The sequence below is a fragment of the Neopsephotus bourkii genome, unplaced genomic scaffold, assembly GCF_033783945.1.
Source record: "Neopsephotus bourkii isolate Nb327-2 ecotype Australia unplaced genomic scaffold, CSIRO-AGI_Nbou_v1 NB_196, whole genome shotgun sequence".
NCBI classification, from domain to species: Eukaryota; Metazoa; Chordata; class Aves; order Psittaciformes; family Psittacidae; genus Neopsephotus; species Neopsephotus bourkii.
Genome location: NW_026900709.1, coordinates 3,927,534 through 3,946,639, shown reverse-complemented (window position 1 = coordinate 3,946,639; position 19,106 = coordinate 3,927,534). Strand labels below are relative to the sequence as shown.

At 42.6% G+C, this 19,106-nt stretch overlaps 1 protein-coding gene across 11 annotated transcripts in view; it reads left to right on the top strand.

The window, feature by feature from the left end:
• ANKRD44 (ankyrin repeat domain 44) overlaps positions 1–19,106 on the top strand; it is a 134,381-nt gene that overhangs the window by 12,727 nt on the left and 102,548 nt on the right. The window contains exon 2 of one of the 11 annotated variants that reach the window (XM_061376802.1): positions 15,993–16,574. The exons of the other annotated variants lie outside the window; for them this stretch is intronic. The gene's annotated coding sequence lies outside the window, so the exon portion shown is untranslated. The remainder of the gene's footprint in view (positions 1–15,992; positions 16,575–19,106) is intronic. 11 annotated transcript variants of the gene reach the window in all.

Genomic DNA, 19,106 nt, shown 5'->3' with positions numbered 1-19,106 from the left:
ATACCTGGCTTGTTCCCACAGAATTTTCCCTCAGACCTGATGCTGAAGAGGGAGCAATGTGAGTGCTCAGGTGAGTGGGCTCTGAACACAGGTCCCATTGGTCATTGCCTTCTGTGGACCTGATGCTTAGGCAGACTGAGCTGTGTCCCTGTGTCACTTGGGCTTCCTGTCACCTTCATGGAGAAGGTGGGAGCAAGCCCTTCGAGGAGTACTGGAGCATTGAAATATAAAGGGCTCTTGCAACAATGGTTTTTGTCAGGCTAATCCTATAGAACTGCTCAGGAAAATAGGAATCAGTGTGGTAGTTCAGAGTTACTCATCAGCTCTTGTTTAGATTTGATATAGGATTCTGTTTGTTTGTTTTGTTTTAAATAGTTTGAAAGGTACCCTAAACTGGAGAGAATGGACAAGATTCAGCACACTTTCAGAGAGAAAAGCATTCCATCTCTGTGCAACTTATTCATCCATTCTTCAAATAGATCTTATTTTCCTGAGTATGTGATCCTTAGAAGCATGAAACTGGCGCAGCCTTTTGGAGTGACACTGATCATCATTTTACTGGTTTGTTTTGCTGTTGGCTCTGCGTATATTAACGTGAAGGACAGATTTCTGACCTGGTGTTGTTTGTTTTTAATCATCTGATTTACTTGCTTTTTGATGTCATTTGAACCACTGTTACATCTGTGGTGACTGTAGACTGTCATGGAAGATTTCAAAGGTCTGAGCCATGGGAATGCTTTTAGCTTTGCAACAGCAATGCTTCGTAACAGCCAGCCTGGAGAATTTGAGTGGCTCCAGTGTGACTGAAATGAGAGAAAGCAACTGGGTCATGTTTTCTTAGTTTTCCTGAGTTAGATAGAACATTTCATGTACCCTGGTTTTAGTCTTGAGGTTAATTTTTATTTATTTTCTTTAAATAAGTGCAGTTAAGTGTAATCCTTCCTCTTCTTCCCTCTCTCTGTTAGCCGGGCTCTTAGTCTTCATTACAAAGTCCCAGTGAGTAAATCACTAATACTGGAGTGGCTTTGTACACTGCCACAAGATATGGTGATCAAATAGGGCCAGAAATGAGTGAACAAAAAAAGTATAGTCTGAATCTTACTCTTCCTTCTGCCTTGCTGTGGCTGAAAATGTACTGCCTATTAATGCCTCCTTTCATTTGTATAACATTTTTAGAGCTAGGGCACTTCAAAGATTTTAACTACTCTTTACATTTTTATGTAGTGGTCTCTTGCTTTGAGTGTCGAGGAGGTGTTTTACTTACCTCCTATCTACCAAGACAAATGCTTTTCCCATATTCACTATCATTTATAAAGTGGAATGGAATGCTCTTAACAGTTTGTAACAATGAACTAATTATAGGGGCCTGGGAGTGGGGAAGAGGGGGAGAGGAAGAGGTTTTCACTATAGGTGTCAAGGCAGAGCAAAGTGATGATTCAGCTGATCTCTGTTCTGCAAATATGATTTTTCTGCCGCAGCCCCACAGCTTCTGTATTTGATACAAAGGGAGGCAGGAATGTTGGAAAAACAATGTTCATTTTTCTTTTCTCCCCAGTCTGGGAATCAGAAGTCAATGGACATGTCTTCTTATTAATCCCAAAGTGTACCTAGTGGTTGTGGCCCAGCATTTCTACTATCCCGCTTTCCAATTAAGCTACCTCTTTAGCTGGCTGGCATGACTCCTACTGACTCTGGTGGCTAATCCTGTGCTCCAGCTGCCATTTAGACAGCCTATTCAGAAATGCTCCTTCAGTCAGGTACATAACACTTCCTCAAATTCAGAGAATTGAGTGTCTGTTTTTTCATGAGCCCTAGGGGTTTAAATCCAATGAATGGGCAGTGCTGAATGTATTAATGCATTTTAGTACTATGGCCGATGGTCCCACATACATATGTTTGAACATATGCACTACACAGTGCATGTGTAGACCCTTAACATATGTTTTTTTGATTTCTGAGTCACCTCAACCATTGTTTTTTTTAGACCCATGTTTATTATTCCTTGTTTTGAGGAGCCCTTTCTCTCTTGCCCATGTGCCAGAACAAATTGTCCTTCCACACACCTCTTACGTTTTCAGAGCCTGAAAGGTCTTCACTTTCCTTGGTCCCCAGCTTGTGTCACAGAGGGCTTTTAAATTTGGACTTGTCCATTTCCCCCCTCCCCTTTCATGGTTTCAGCAAAGTCTCTCTTTTCTCTTTCTGATGCTGCCAGGGAATCTGCAGTGCCGTGGAGGTGATGAAAGGCAGTGATTAAAGCTCCCTTTGCAGCAGTCCTTCCCTTGGGTGTGCTGTCCCTTGCATCTCTGCTGAAGTTTCTCCATCCCCTTCATTCTTAGCTTCAGAAGACCTTGGATCATTTTCTTCTAACACCACAAAAAGACTGGAACTGGTGGCGGCACAGGCAAGAGTCATTAGTTCTCACATAGTTTTAGGTATCATATGTCATTTGTGGCTCATCACTTTGTACACTTCTGGAGAGACTTTCCTTCATTTGTTCTGGCCTTATAAACAGCCTGTATTTTTCCTCTTTAGGCAAAATGGAAATTATTTTGTAAATATGGTAGATATAAGTTGAAGACAGTGACAAATGGTATTAAAGATCAGTTATATGATGTGGAAGGTATGCACGTAATGGATGAAATCAGAAGAGACTGAAAAATTAAAATGTACAATAGCTATAGCAATGTGAAATCTTATACGGATTATTTTTGAGCATGTGGAGGATGGGAAAGTGCGAGTCTGGAGACAGGCAAATGTGATGCCTTTTTTAAAAGGGGGGAAGTGAGAAGCCAGGGAATTAGTCAATGTAATGCCAACATCATGCAGTATACAAAGCAAATTGTTGGACAGCAGATTTATAGGCATCAGAAGATGCTAAGGCAATTTTAAAAAGAAAACCGCAAAAAAAGCATGGAAGCAAAAGTTCATCCTAATGAAAGGCTGGTATCTTCCTTTTGCCTTACAAAGATTCAGGGAAATGGGAAGGTTGGTATGATTTCAGGCTTTGAAAATACAATACCGCTTGGTATAGTTGGTTCACTTCCTAAAAGCTCTAACCGTGGTGGTGTGCATCCTGTTCATCCACATTTCAGCAGCATTTGAGCCTCTCTGCATTTAGTGACATCCAGCCTTTTTAGTAGTGTAAGAGAAGGGGGATCGTGATGTTGAGAAGTCATAAAATGCCTCTGAAGTCTCTGGGATGACAGAGATTAGGGTTTGTGAGAAGTGAAGTCTCTACTCTGTTCAAGGGACATGCGACTTTGTACACTCTTTTTGATACTTGGATTCACAACGCCAGCAGGAACAGCCCTGTAAAGGCCCTGGGCTTTTGCTAATCACTCTAGCCATAACGGGGATAATAAGCAACAGTAAGTGCTGCCCTTGTTTCTCATACAGATGTGGTGAGATGGGCTGGCACCTGGGCAATTTTCAGCTGTTTCTGAGTCAGGAAGCTGATAAAAGAACCCACCCCTTGCTTTCTGTGGCTGTTTCTTTGTGGGCTCTCAGAAGGGTGCTCTTCACTCTCTGCTGGTGATGCAGCTTTCTGATGGAGCTTTTGCCATAGCTGCAGCAAACTTGGTCAGTGATACAGAAAGAAAGGCGCCGACTAGAAATTACAGGACTTTGCTGCCAAGGCAAGCAATTCCAGTTTCAGCATGCGAAGAAGGAAAAAACCATGGCATTGTCTAGTTTAATGAAAGCTGTGAAACTGAGGGAAAATAAATATACTCTGAAACAACCTTCTAAATATCTAAGGAATTTAACAGTGTCTGAATCTACTCAGCATTATAAGGTAGCAATGGCTTGTAGATTCTGACTCTTCTATTCAGAAGCATTTTTAATCCTTAAATGGTGCACTATGGTTGCTTTCTTGCATGCCAGTACAAATATTTCCTGCATGTTAGAAGACAGATGAATGAATAGAAGGGAAGAGAGATAAAGTGATGTTTTCTCTTCAGAAGCTTGCTTTTTATTAGGCCTAGAAGAACTGTCTGTTCAGGGCATTTTGGCTGCATTGGTACAGCTTAAGGATGACTGAACAGAAACTTGAATGTAAGGAGGGTGTCATGGGCCTGTTGGTATAGAACTTTTGCTTGAAAAACGCTTTTTTGCTTCCTGGCTTGCCAGATATCCAAGTTAACATCTTGCAATAGTTGTTGAATATTCAGAATTTGGAATACTTTGTTCTTCCAGCTGCAACTAGACAAACTAGAATTTCTGCTGCTTGTGTGGATTTTAAAGGTCTGCTGTATTTGGCTTCTTTTTTACCTTTATAATAAATTCCAACTGAAAGGAATAGTGATTTAAGAAAGTTAAGTATAGATACCTATACACAGCAGATCTGAAAGTACACTTAACTGTTCCTCACGATTGCAGAACATAGGCTGTAATTGCTTGAGAGGCCTTCAAGGTGGAACAGATAAAATCAAATCTGGAAAACAAAGGGACAAGTTAGGTGGGGAGGGTAACAGTAGGGAACTTGATTTCGGCATGCCTGGAATACCTGGGACAGGTTGTTTTGTGATTTGCAAAGCCTTTATGATAAGACAGGAGCGCTGCGTGGCTTATGCCAGTTCTTTCTTTCAAGTCCGTGCTCTTAAACCATATTGTAAACATTGCTTTTACCATAGCAGGTTGGCTGGGTCCCACAGCTATATTGAATGCATTCTTGAGAGCCTTTGAGTTTGTTGATCTCTTTGCCATTCCAGTCAGCTCCCAGTGAAACCACTGCAGGTGTTTGTTCCAAACAGAGGGAGCCCTTGGGGGGACTGAAGAACAGGAGTGCTGCACTGCTGTGTTTCCACTGGGAAGGAGTAAAACAGCATCATGCTTGTAACATCTCCTTTTGCAAATGTTAAGAATTGTCTTTTCAGTGACTGTGGTGCCCCAACATGAAGGCTTCAGCATTCCTCTTTCTCTTCCCCATGAATGCAGAAGGAATTGGCCCATCTGGTTTTGTAAAGATATAGTAGGTCTGCACATAACCAGCCACACTTCCCTGATGTTCAGAGAGGGGCTGGCCCCAGAGCAAGCTTATGTTACAGCTGATGGTACCTGGGTAGCTTACGGGAACCTGCTGTTCAAAAAAGAATGATGCTGGTTTCTCTTTTTTACTGTACTCCTCCAGAGCTTGTGAAAGTCAGCGTACACCACTTGGAGCTATTGTCTCTCTGTTGCCAAAGCTTGCATCTTTCACAAAAACTTAACGCCTACTTTCCCACCTCATCCTGGCTCCACACACACAGTTATTAAATCCAGCGTGTTGATCCCCTGTGACATTTTTCTCCTTGTTATCAGAATAGCCCAGACCCTTCATCTGTCTCTGCTTTTCCCTTCCTGAACTTTGTCTTGCTTCCTTTCAAGCCGCCCAAAGCCTGTCTCTGAAATTGTCTTATAATTATTTTCATCTGTTCACTCTCTGAATCTTTCTCCTGCTTTATTCTTGCCTTCTGAAATAATTGTATGCAATGTGTTCTGCCAGCTGTGATTTTGAGCTCTCAGCCTTGCAGGGTTTCTGTGGGGAGAGAAGGCCTCTGCAGATAGCCTGTGAGCAAGCTGCTGCGACCACAGGGATCGGCTCAACATGTGTCCTTAAAACTAGCACCCAGCTGGGAGGCCTGGTAAGGCAAACCCAGGTATTTCTTACTAAGTGAAGAATACTTTGTGTGACTGCACATGCACATGCCAGTAATGATTTTTACACCAGAGTACCTTATGAACATTTACTCTTCCAGATGGCTTTCCCTGTTTCCTAGCTGTGAGAAAAATTCTTCTTCGAAGGTGATTCTCTGTGATAGGGCCATAAAATACTGTGCCTTATATTTTGGATTCTGGCTGGTTTCAAACTTTCTGCTGCTAAAATATGTGTGTGAAACAATCTGTCATGGTATTAGCAGGAACCTACTTTGGTAGCTGCAGTTGGGCTTCTAAAAACGTTGACTTTTGTATTAAAAATATCTTTTTCTGGTGTGCAGCTCCATGTAGCTTCATGCTTAAAACAGCCATAAAATCATATCCTGTCTCTCAAAAGGTAAGAAGTGTTACTGAATGTTCAGGAATGTGTTCACTACACCGATACAAATTAAAAATGAAATCCCTGAATACTGTAATTAAAAAATTAGGACTAAAATAGCAGTAGGTCTGTGGGGTTTATTATGGCATGGCAGGGTTTTATGGCATGGCAGTGCAATAAGGATGTCAAACTGGCTGCCCGAAGCCAGCCGGGGCCACTACTCCCTGATTGCAGGGAACTGGGGCAGTGATCATCAGTTCCTTCTGCTGGCCCAAGCACTGGCTGCCCAAGGAGGTCCCAAAACTGAGTGATGCTTCAGTATAGCCAAAGAAGTGAAATTCATTACACCAAAATAAATGTCCTATAGCCTAGCCTTACAAAGTCTTCCTTTAAAGAAAAGAACACCAAAAATCCTGCCCACCCCAAACCCCAGTCTTTAGCTTCTTCTTTTTGAGGCTCAGTAGAGTGAGGATGTGGCAGCACATCATAGTGTTACATCCAGTAACCCACTGATAGCTCTTAGTACTTGGGCTGCTTTAGCAAGTTGCCTTACAGTCATGTAATGTCACCTTTATTGGTCCTATCTGATTTGTTTCTCATGCATGTCTTCACTCTCCTTTAAACCACAATCATTTTCTCCCTGAAGATGGTGTGAAAAGGGTGACAGGGTTTTGGTTTACACAGTATCTCTTGCAGCCTTTGAGTGCTTGTATGTCAGATACAAGCTTGATTGTGAGCCTAACAGCCAGCAAAGAATATACACCTGTCCCCAGGCTCTGTCAACCTGAGCAGCAGTGCTGCGTCCTGTACTGGTCATGAGCACCTAAATCACTCTACTGAATAATTTGTGCCTTAACATGTACTATTCTGGCACTGGCCTGGGATTTCTGAGACCAGCCAGCCTGGCACACTATCAGAGGATGCACAGGCTCCTTTATTTGGAGAAACCAATTAGGGGGAATTGATCTTCAGGCATTCATTCCTGCTTACCTTTCATTCCCACTTCACTTTTCAAGGTGAAGATGGTACAACAGGACAAAGGAGCCATTGGGAGGGTTGTCTGTGGCTTGTGGGAACATCTGTTTTGCAGGTCTGGTATGAAATCCCTGCATATGCTTTGTAACTACAATATGTATATATGGTGTGTGCAGGTTCAGGCTAGCAGAAGAAATGTGTTTGTCTTCTGCTGGTAGAGACAGCAGCTCCTTAGTCCTATCATAAAGTACAGTTGTTTGCCTTTGGGATAAATAGAAATCTGCGTTCTCTGTCAATCTGTTTCTTTGATTATCACTTTTTACAATTAACTTCTTAACAAATACCCTAATGAACACACCCCCCTCCCTCAGCACAGCTTTCTGATTTACATTAGTGGTCCACAGCAATACTGGTAAATATTATTACCATGCAGAAACTACCTTTTAGATGTGCAGACATAAAAGCTTGGTTCCACTAAAATTTATGGGTGTGTTGTCACGAGTGTTTTCCCCCTGGATATTGGCTTCTGGCATTGGGAATGCTCGAGAGGCAGTCTTGTTTGCATTTCTTCCATGTCTGTTGGTATGAGCTACTCGGGCTGGAGTTGCAGTGCTTGTGAAGCACCCACCGCAGCTTTTGGACTAAACTGTTAATCCAGAGGTGTAATTGGGACTAAGGGAATAGGATTTCCCAGATTGTATTTAGAATTTTGGAAGATCATCCCTAATTTCTATCTTTTGTCCTTAGTTTAGGTGTTAATATTGGAATTACTGAAACTGACTATTCAGCCCTTCAGCCTGTGTGGTGACAGCACAGACAAATCTTAATCTTGCTTTTAACTCAACCTTCATAATTTGCTTATGTTAACTGTGTGTGCTGGAGGAAGCAGCCTGATGCTGTTAGCTGGCCATGTGAGGGGTCAGTGAAGGGTAGCCTTTCAGACTTCACCCCCTGAAAACACCAGGGTGCCTTTTGGGATAGGCATCAGTAAGACTTTTGCTTAGTGGATAATGCTGAGAAGATACAGAAACAAGTTGGGTCGAGAACAGTACTGTAGTGGCACATAAGATGTTGGTCTGCTTTTCAGCTGGCTCTCCTTGTGTGTTTCTCAGGTGCTTTGGTCATGGTGGTTGTGCTTGGCCTCCACCTGTAAGTGGTGCTGGATGTGGGATGGCCAAGTACTGTGAGCCTGTGTCCTGGTTGTGACCCTGGCCACCAGCCTCACCTGCAGCTCCACTGTGGTGCACCCTGTGTTGTGGGACCCTTTGGAGATCCCTTTCCTCTCAGATGTGCCTGGCACCTGCTGTGTGGCTCTCGGCCAGAGGCAGGGATACCCCATTCTCACATACCGATGGGGTATCTCTTCTTCCCAAGCCACAGGCATTTTGCTGCCTGTGTGCCAGGTATTTCCAGCATGCTGCCATGGCTATAATCAAGGTGTCCTCATCTCTGTGCCAGACGTCTCCTGCTGGGTCATTACACCAGCTTTTTCCCTTGCCAGAAGGAGAAAATACAGTCTGAACATGATCTTTCCCTTGCGGCTGAGTTTGTCTTCTTGCGGCTGCTGGAGTGGTTTTGGGGATGTTGCTGAAAGGAATGGAATAGAAAGGAAAATCATGGGGGTGTATTGGATGGCTTGGGTTCAGGAATTCTGTTTGACATCTCTTGCTTTAAAATTTAGCTTTGCTGTATTCATTGTGTTCCTAGGGTCTCAAATGCATGGGGTGATGGCACTTGGGAGGACATGAGAAAAGGTTGTTAATTTGGTAAATGGTGTGTCAAATCTACTTTTGATCTAATCTTTTGTAGAGATGGTGATGCTGATAGTTTCTGAATAGTTACTTCGATTTTCTTTATACACCATTACTGACTTTCTCCCCGAATCTCTTCAACGGTGTTTTCAGCTGTTGCACAGTTGTCTTTTTGCAGCTGACCATGTATATAATAACGTATATCCCTTTAAGATTCCTGTGAATAACTTTATTCTGGTACTGATATATTGACAGTTGACACAAATTCTAGTCATTCCTGAGGTTAAAGAAGACAGGACTGGAAATGACACACTGTCCTTTCCCTTCTGTGTACCTGGTTAAAAGCTAGGAAATGTTCCTTTGTGTATTTGATAATAAGCTTTAGTTACTTTGTTATTAATGTTATTAATGACTAAGTTGAGGGATTTCTTTTCCCACCAACAAAACTTGTACCTTCAAGATTCAGCTCCAGTTACGTGAAGCTGAAGTTATTGATGTCTTAACATTATAAGAAAGGGGAGAACATGATGTAGCTGTCAAGGAGTCATTTATTAACCGTATTATTTTAGACACTAAAAAGTGTTTTACTGGATTTTTAATTAGTAAAAATACAATTTCTGCATGTCCTTTGTTCGTCATATTAACTGTAAGTTTAAATGGATCTCTGCCGTCTTCAATTACATGTAAACTATACATCTGTTTGCTGCAGTTAATGGCAACAACATTCTGTCATGGCACTATTCTGCATTGTGACAGACAATTTCATATGCATAGTTTTATCCACCATCATTTCTAGTGTCCAGGGATCAGTGGTCCATGAAATCAGATCTACGTGACTATTCCTAATGTATTTGCAGTATCTGATTTTCTGTGACAGACTTCGGTAATGCAATATGCTGGAGGATTTAGGTTGCCTTTGTTCTGGTGGAAATGACCTTAGTTATGTGTTAACTTGACATGCTGTGTGACATTCTGGCCTAGTTGCCTAGATATACAAATAACCTCCATTGATGAAGTGACAGCTGCCTGTTTTTCTAGATGGACAGGTACTTGCTAATTCAGTCCGGGTAGATCAAGAGAATAGGGGATAAGATTACACTGTGAGGAAGGCTACTGAATCACAAAATCGGTCTTTGGGCCTGAGAACTGCTTTTTGTGTAGGATTTACAGCATTGTAATACAGGGGTGTGTATTTGTGATGGTGTATTTGTAGTTTGGGCAGCTGACCTGGGGCTCCTAGATTCTTACATACACAAACTGCGATGAAGGCAGCGCCAGATGAAGACAAGGGGAGAAGAGATGTAAGAAAAGAAGGGTCTAATTCTTGAACCCTTCTCTGATATCATCCTGCTTTGCAAGTCACAGCTTCACTTTTTGTGATTGCAGCAGACATAAAGCTACTGTATGGGAGTATGGCTGAGAACTGAGGTTCAGCCTGGAAATTACTGTGCATTGAGAAATGAAAAGGCGTCCTAGAGTCATTAGACAAAAGGGAAAACTCAGTGGATAAACCTTCACAGCCTGGCATGGCAGAGATGGGATTAAGGGAGATTTTGGAACATCCCACAGCTTTTGGTGTTTGGATCTGTGGTGGTTTAGGCCCATCCTCTACAGCTCATTGCTTGCCTAGAGCTGCAATTCTGTTGAAACCTCTTGGAGGCTTTGGAAAAATGTAACTGTTTTGTTCTGTTTCTTTAGGCTGGAGGACTCAGCTCTTTTGTGTGCTTAATAAATACATAATTGCCTTTAAAAATAAAAGCAGGTTGCTTTGTAAAAGAAAATCAATAATTATATATTTTTAAATACAGTTAATTGCATGTTTATCTCTCATGATATTCAGGAGATATAAATGTCTGTGTGCTGTGTGATGCTGATACCCTGAACTGAAGAAAGAGAAGCCCAGGGTTTAGCAGAGACAGTGAAAATTCATGTAGGTAAGCACTTAGATGTATCAGCAAGCTATTTTTAAAAGAGCTGGAGGCTTTCTCCCTCCAGTTTGTGTATATACTGACCAATAATAACTTTACTTTTAATAGCACTCTGTTTAAAATGAAGATATAGCACATAAACATGAGTACTTGTTGTAATGACTAATGTTATCTTTAAGGATGAGGAGTATTATGGGCAGCACATGTACCTCCACAAAATATATTATTAAGCTGGGAGTAAACTTTTCCAAACAGGTCCAGTGTGTGAGATACGGAAGTGTAATGTTGTGTTGTGTTTCTGCTGGGAATGGAAAGCTTCTGAAGCTGTTTTCAAAATGCAGCTTTTAATATGACACTAAACTGTGTCAAAATACAGCTGGAGTAATGCCAGGACTAGTACAACAAAAGACAACAGAAAGAGAGGCTGGAAATTTTCTACAGAGAACAATAGTGAAAGCAAGTTGTCACTTATCAAAGTATGTGCAGAAGTTTAAGCTTGCCTTCTTTTGAAGGTTGCATTGTATTTCTGAGTTGGAAGGCAATATTACTGTGTCTTAAATCAGCTCTTATCTGACGTGTCTCACTGGTTCTCGTTTCTCTGCCTGTTGGTGTAACCTCTGTTTCTTCCCCAAACCATTGCAATGGAAAGGTTTTGCTGCTTTCTTTACATACCAGCAGCAAAACTCAGCGGGAAGTCTTACACTGACTCGGTGGAACATGTTCATCACTAAACTGCTGCTGAGGAGTGGGTTGGAGCCCTGCTTCTCTACCCACTGCCACCAGTTCTCCCTTCCCTCTTTTGTGAAGAAGCATCACGTTATTCCTAGTCAGTGGGATGTTCCTGCCTGCCGTCCAATAAGCTCATGGGCTGGAGCACACTGGTCTGTTCACTGACATAACTATTCATGAAAAGAGCTACAAAAGCTTATTCTCAAAGATGCCATTAGCTGAAAGTAAACTCCCAGTTCTGAGAAGGCAGAGAGGGGCTGTGTTCATGGCACGGGGCTGACTTCTGTGCTTTCTCACAAGAGAGCTTATGTGGGTAGGTTTTGGAAATTTTCCATACAAAGGCAAACAAGCCATGTGGGCAGCAGTCAGGGCCCCAAAGATAAGGCAGTGGAGCAGTGTTTGTGTTAAAATGCTGGTCACTGCTCCAGCAAGCTCACACTGAGGGGCACTTTCTGTGTCTCGTAATTTAAAATCCATATTAGTCAGAGGTAGACAGTGATTTCTTTTGCTGTGTCTCATTAATAATGAAAGAACTGAATAATATACTGTGGGCTAATGTCTGGCAGTAGAAGCAGTGGCCTGGATTTAACATGTAGTTGGTAAAAGGGAGCAAGACACACTGCTTCTCCCCTGCCTTGTTATTCCAGTTGAATTGAAAACCACTTTTACTGTCTCGTGCTGTCTCCTCTTCTGTCAGTTAGATGGGAGTCTCAAACTAAGCTGCATGAATTGAGACTCTTTATGTGGAAAATACTGATTCAGAGAAATTCATGAATGCTCCAGGTTCAAGTGTTGAGCTTTTTTGTTGTATCCTTCTCTCTTCCCTGTTCTAAGTGTTGTGAGATCCTGCTTTTGATCTGTGGTTGATCTTGCCAGGTAGAAGCTGATCTCTGTCCTCTGGATGGAGGCTGGAAGTCAGTCTAGGTTTCAGCCAATGTTCAAGAACTGCGATGGTGTAGCATAGCTTTCAAATAGTCTAATTGTTTTCTGCTGAAATAAATGGTGGAAACTACTTCCATAGTAGCTCATAACAAATTTCAGATGTGTTCAGATTGTGCATTTTATCACCTGAAACCTGTGAGCCTTTTATTTTCTCCTTGCTCTGTAGCATGTTCTGTAGCATTGTAAGAGAATGCTTATGATAGGGGGTTTGGAAAATCATTGAATCATAGAATGGGTAGGGTTGGAAAGGACCTTAACATCATCTGGTTCCAACTGTGATGACTTTTCTTTGATGGAGACAGCTCGTAGGTGTCCTGATCATTACACCTTGTATATTTTCTGTATGCACCAGTGGATTGAATTATTCAAGGTTTGCAAAGTGATGAAGTCTGTAAGCTCAGGTAAAATGAATTGGGTGCTGTAAACATCCTACTTCCCTCCTTCCATGCCTTACTGATGATCTCATTCCCCTATGCAATGAAATTTAGGATTGTTATAAACAGGAAACATTATCAAAACAAATTGGCTGCACCCACCCTTAGAGCTTCAATTATATGTCAAGATCTTGCTTGAACAAAACAGGCTAGATTTGTGCAGAAGTGTAGAGCTCTCATTAGGTCACTGTACTGACAAAAAGGATTTTAACAACCTGGGAGACGAATCACAAGTTTCACAAGAAAAACTGGAGGAAATCCAGTTCTGAACTCATCAGGGTTAGTCACATAGTTGAAGGTCTGGGAGGTCAGTCTGTTGCATTCTATGGCCGAACAGTTTATACGCTTAAAGCTGCTTCCTCCTCCTTTTCCCCAAATAAATTTGGCAAAATGCTGTTCTCTCTTTAGCATGGGGAATGATGCAAGTTATTGACTGTGACTCTGAATTACCTGGTAAACTCTACAGAAGTAAGGGAGATACAGTCTAAGTCTCTTATCCAGATATATTAAGTCGCATTAAATAACAGTGATACTGCCCAGTGGTTGTTTATACTGAAGTGTGCTTATAGGTTTATTTTCAGAGAGAACAGAGTGAAAAAACAGTACAAAACCCAACAGCAACAACAACAAAACAATCCCCAGCCAACTTCCAGTAGCCTTTTAGAGAGAAATTTAGGCTAAGTTGTAGCTACAAACTTAGTTTAGTTTTCTACATCAGTTTGCATGTTTACAGCTTGCTCTTACCTGGGGACAATTGCTTCTTGAGAGACTAGCCCTTCTGTGCCTGGCTTGGGTCTGGTGTGCATGCCTGCATGGCCCCCTGGTTTCCCTGGGCTGTGGCACTAGGGGTTCCAATCCTTGTACCTCACTGTTTCTCTTTTATTTTGGGCCTGGGCAGTTAATTTATGAGGAAAACCATGTGTTGTTCTTGCCACCTCCTTTATACGGTACTTTCCCTAGGCACTCCTATGCATACCTCTCTCTCTGGTCCTTTTTGGGCCCAACAAAAGCACAACTAGTACAAGCAGGAAATTTTCAGTTTGGGAGCTGGCTGCTGCCCTGAGGAGAGTCCAGCATGAGCAGCCAGACGTTATGGAGCAGAAAAGATGTACTGAGTCATGACAGGGAAAGGTGGTGGCTGCTGACCAGGGTCTGCTGCAGCCATCAAAGCTGTTTGTTTGGTTTTACGTTGCTTGTTTGGTGTTTGCTGTTGTTAAGCTGCCTGGCCCTTGTGACAGGAAGCCCAGCTAGTTTCTGTTTCGAAGGATGAGCAAGAAGCCTGTTGATAAACCAGAAGATTCAAAGAGATATCTTGTTTTGCTCCACTTCCTCATAAAGGTTTTTCCTTTGCTCAACCTGGTACTAAAGAGACTTCTTGGCTTACTTGAGGGGGAAGGCAAAGGAGTGGGATGGATCTTGAGGGGGAAGGCAAAGGAGTGGGATGGATCTTGAGGGGGAAGGCAGAGGAGTGGGATGGATCTGGTGTAGCTGGTGCTCTGTCCTATAGCACCAGCAGCTCTCCCTGCCCATGCTGCTCACTGCCTTCTAATTGCAGCAGGAGATGTCTCGGTGGAGGAAGTCGTTTGTAACCCTGCTGCTGCATGTCAGAGCTCTTTGGTCGTTACTCATCCAGGCTGTTGCTGGAGATCCAGTGTAGCAGGGAGCTCAGGAAGTCCTGGGGTCAAGTGCCCTGCAATGCAGGCATCCTGCCAAACCAGGTCGTTCACATTTCTGTTGCTGCTTTTCAGAGTGTGCTGTGCCGAGGTGGTTATTAAAGCTGTCACAGACAAAATAGCACTGTTCCCCTTTCTCTCCTGTGTACTTCCCAGTGAATGTATTCATTCACATTAGTCATCCCAGCCTGCTAAATCTTTATATGTAAGCAAGACTTGACTTGTCATTGAAGTTCAGCAGGTGCATAGATGTTAAAAGCACTGTGTCCTCTGTAATTTTTCTGATCTGGTGATTTGGACTTTGCCAATAATAGCCTTAGGTTTAAATGGCACAGGATATAAAAATGAGTTAGCTATTCTGCTATGCTTGTTTTAATAATATTTGGTATTCTTCCCTGTGAGAATGGTGAGGTGCTGGCACAGGTTACCCAAAGGAGCTGTGGCTGCCCCATCCCTGGCAGTGCTCAAGACCAGGTTGGATGGGGCTTGGAGCAACCTGGTCCTAGTGGAAGATGTTCCTGCCTGTGGCAGGGTGTTGGAACAGAATGATCTTTAAGGTCCCTTCCAACCCAAACCAGTCTGTGATTCTATGAAGTGCCTTTGGATTTCTGGGGTCATAGACTCGCAGAAGTTGTGTTTCAGTGACCTCGCATGGTGCCTGGCTTCTGCCGTGGCTCAGCTGCTGTTCAAAGAAATAAAACCTTTGTGGGAGATTTATGGAAATGCAGTGGATTTTGGTAGCGTTTGGACTTCCCTGCATTAGCCTCAGGAGAGTCTGGCACTGGGTGTCTGAAGAAGGAATGGAGGGCACAGAGCTTTCACCTTCTAAAAAAGGCATGTAAAACCTGAGCCTGTTTTCAGGGAAGTGCAGCCCTAAGGAGCAGTCTGTGGCTCTTGCCCTGTAGCCAGCGAGGGCACAGTGTCTGGTACAGAACTGGCTGCTTGTGAGCAAGAAAAGAGCCCAAGTGCCTAAAGGACCTGCGGAGCTGCTCCTCCCTGATGGTTAACAACAGTGCTGCTGCACTCTGAATCAGCCAGAGCCAGTTTTTCTGGCATGGTCATGGTATGTTGTGCCAGTGATGTAATGAAACTCATATATCATTTCCCTTTGAATACTCTGTACGGTACTGTACTATACTATCCTTGCTCTGTTGTGATGCAATAGCCATGCAGAATGATGGTATCCCTAAATCCACTACAAGATGTTATGGCACAGCAAAATCAACTGTTATTTTAGGTACTTGTTGTAAAATAGTAATATATTTAAACAGAAAAAGGGTGTATTTATTTTGCAGTAACGTATTTATTAGGAGTAGTTGACTGCAGCTGTCTAATGCAGTTTAAAGATCAGAAGGATATGATACTCAGCTGAAATGTGTATCACCTATTGACTGATCAAATTTGGATACTGGAGAGCTCTTGTTTTAATAGAGCCTCTGTTATAACAATGGCATATATACGATAAACATAGCAGTTTGCTTGATTTCTGGTTCAGTTGCCTTTGTCTATCACTTAGGACATTAGAATGCTTATACTTTGTGTTATAGCTCAGACTTTCTTTTCAGTCATCCTTACCCGTTTTGAGTAACATGAAGTCCCAGAAGAGGCTTGGCAGAAGATACCCCAAACAGCCTGCTCCCAGCAAACTGCCCCTGCTCCTCCCTGCAAAACCCTCATGGGTGAAAGAGCATAAGAAGCATCTGATGGACTTGGATCCACTTCTAATGTGTTGTCCCACTCCTAGTTGTGGTCAGCTTCTGAAACTGTGAGGAAATTGCAAGGATGCTGAAAGAGCACAGATGGAGGATGATCTCCCCATCCAGAAAAGTTTTCTCATGTGCCCCAATTGTTTGAGTTGGATTAAGAGCTGAAATCCAACTTTGTGGATCTTTTTCAAAAGATGTTTGTGGTATATATAGTATGTATGTGTGTATATAGAATATACATGTGTGTGTCTAAAATACCGCATGTGTTACTTACAGAGTTTTGACTTCTAGACACAACAGATTTCTTGACCTGAAGAAGCACAGTGAAAGGCTCCCAGTAATTACTGGCAATTTTCAGAGCTGTCTGCCCCTGTCCATGTTGAAAGAGGAGATGAATGGCCCATCCCAGCAGAAAGTTACAGGGTAAACTCTGCTTGGCATAATTTCTTCGTGACTAAGAAACTCTGAGTGGCTCTGTGTGGGCAGAGGATCTGTCTGTGGTGAGCCAAGAGCTGTGCAGCAGACATGGAAAGCGTGTCAGAGGGACTGGGCAGGATATGGCATCTGTGCAGCTCCTTCATGCTTTGGTGTGTTAATTGTTTCTCTTCAGAAGCTCGGTCCAGTTTGGAAAGGCTTTCTTCCCCCGTACCCTCTTTTAAGAGGAGGAGGGTCATACTGTGGGTGTTAAAGGTTAACATACTTGCTGAGAGACAGATAACCTCATTGTTTCTTTCTTGTGTGAATTCAGCTGACAGTGAAGCCTAAGCAGCATTCAGTAGCCTTGGTTTCAAATGCCTTCAAAATAGTTGGCCAAAGCTGAAATAAATAATAATAATCATAATTTAAAAACCCCAACATAATAAATAATCAAACTCCAAATTTTACATTTAATCTTCTTAGTGGTGATTACCTGATATTATAATTCTTGAGGCTACTTTGTTGTTACTACTTTGGTACTGTTTTACTTACGTATCTTAAACTTAGATGCTGCCCTCCTGTGCCAGCCTTACAGCTATTTGGCTTAAATACAAGAAAATGACAAACAAGTTCTGCCCATTCTTGTAAAAATGCCAGCCAGCTCCATTAATGTTGTTGTTGTGAGCCTGGTTTTACAGGGCTTATGTGAGCATTTGTAATATTTGAAGAAATATTGCTCCTTTTTTAGTTACAAAAGGGAAAGGCATGTCTTCCAGAATGAAAATTGACTTCTTTATGCATCTATACTTTCCTTTAACGCTGGAAATCTCGGGCCTTTCATTTGAGGCTTTGAGGATGTTTTCTGTCTGCATTGTAAACTCGGTGCTTGCTTCAAAGTGTACGTGCAATTTGTAGAGTTGCGTTGCCTACTGAATTTTTGGGAGTCCTTGTCTGCTGTGTTGGGATGGATGCACACAGAAAGAAGTTCAGGTAACTCCTCTAGCGTTTTCTTTCAGCAGTACTAAGTTGTTTTTTTTTTTCTTCTGCAAACGGAACCTGAGCATCTCAAGGATGGTGAACGTCCCTTTTTTCCCTCCCTTCTCCCTTTTGTGTCAGGCTTGATTCTCATTCATTTGTCTTTAAATTGCTAGCAAGTAAAAACTCAGAGGTAAGTAAATGGCTTACAGTTGCAATGGTGTTATCCTTTCGTCAGGTAAAACCTCCTCACCTTGCTGCCCTGGTGAATGTGCCACCAGCTCTCCCCAGGCTGTGGTGTTGATGCTCTCTCCCTGTGCTGTGGAGGTCACTAATGGCTGGACCTGGTCTCTGTGGGTGCCAGGGCTGTGGGCATCCCTCTACTGCCCTCTGAGCGGAGCTGGCCATAGGCTGCATGGACACAGACAAAAATGCTAAGCCTTTCTTCCAGATATTAATGAAAACCAGTTCAACCAGCAAGGCATTAGATACATAATTAATTTAATAAGTAATTCTATCTTCAGCTTAACAGGCAAGTGCTTATTAGGTAAAAACTTTGCCAATGCCTGAAGGAGCAATCTGAGTGAGCAGATTTTAAGGTGCTGAATGAAGCCTAGTTCCCAGTGATCAGCTAAATGAAGCTGCCTAAGCAGTAGAGGTGAAGAAAGAGGGCTATCGGGAGGTGTTTGTTTCAGAAAGCAAGGGATAAAACCAACCCCCAAAAAACTGTGCCATTGTTTGTTTTCCCTCTGCCTCCTGGAAGGGAATGTCTTCTGGCATTTGTTTTGTGTTCCTGTATTTATTGACATCATTTGTGAGAGCTGAAACCCAGACCACCACCTTTGGATCTCCGTGTTCTCTGGGCCATTCAATTGCAATATGGTGGGACCTCAGCAGACCTGCCGGCTTGTCACCGCAAATGTACTGGTTGGCATTGCTTCTCATGCTGAAGCTCTTCGGGGATGGAGGCAATGCTGAGCATAAATGTGCATGTGTTCCTCTCAGCCAGTGTCAGCTGTGAGGAAAGCAGGAGGAAGAAACCAACCTGTCAGTATGTTTGCAATCCCCGATTCAAATATTTATCCCATTAGGTAACACTCCATTACTGCAGGGGAATTGGGTGCTGTCTCTTCTTGTGGCAATATCTTGGTAAAATGCAGAAAGGTTTTTGGCCCTGCCATATAATGAATAACAATCTCACAGTTCAGCTCGTGGTGCCAGTCCTCTTGGTGACATGCAATTGTCTGTCAGGTCCTCTGTAGGGATAGGAATAAGTGTGTTTTAGATGTCATCGAGACAGTCTGTGGTCAGTGTTCAGAACAGGAGCTGATGGAAGCTTTGCATAGCATGAGGTTCTGCTATGGGAAAGCTCAAGCTTTACAGAGATTTTTAATGAACATAGTTATATCTTAACACATTATTTGTTATTAGATTGAAATGTTTCCATTTGTGCTAGAACACATTGCAAAGCAACAAAAGATCTTTTCACAGTCTTGAAATGGCTGCTGGGATATAAAGCTCATAAGTGGGTTGGGAGAAGGGAAAGACCAAAATGCAAACCCA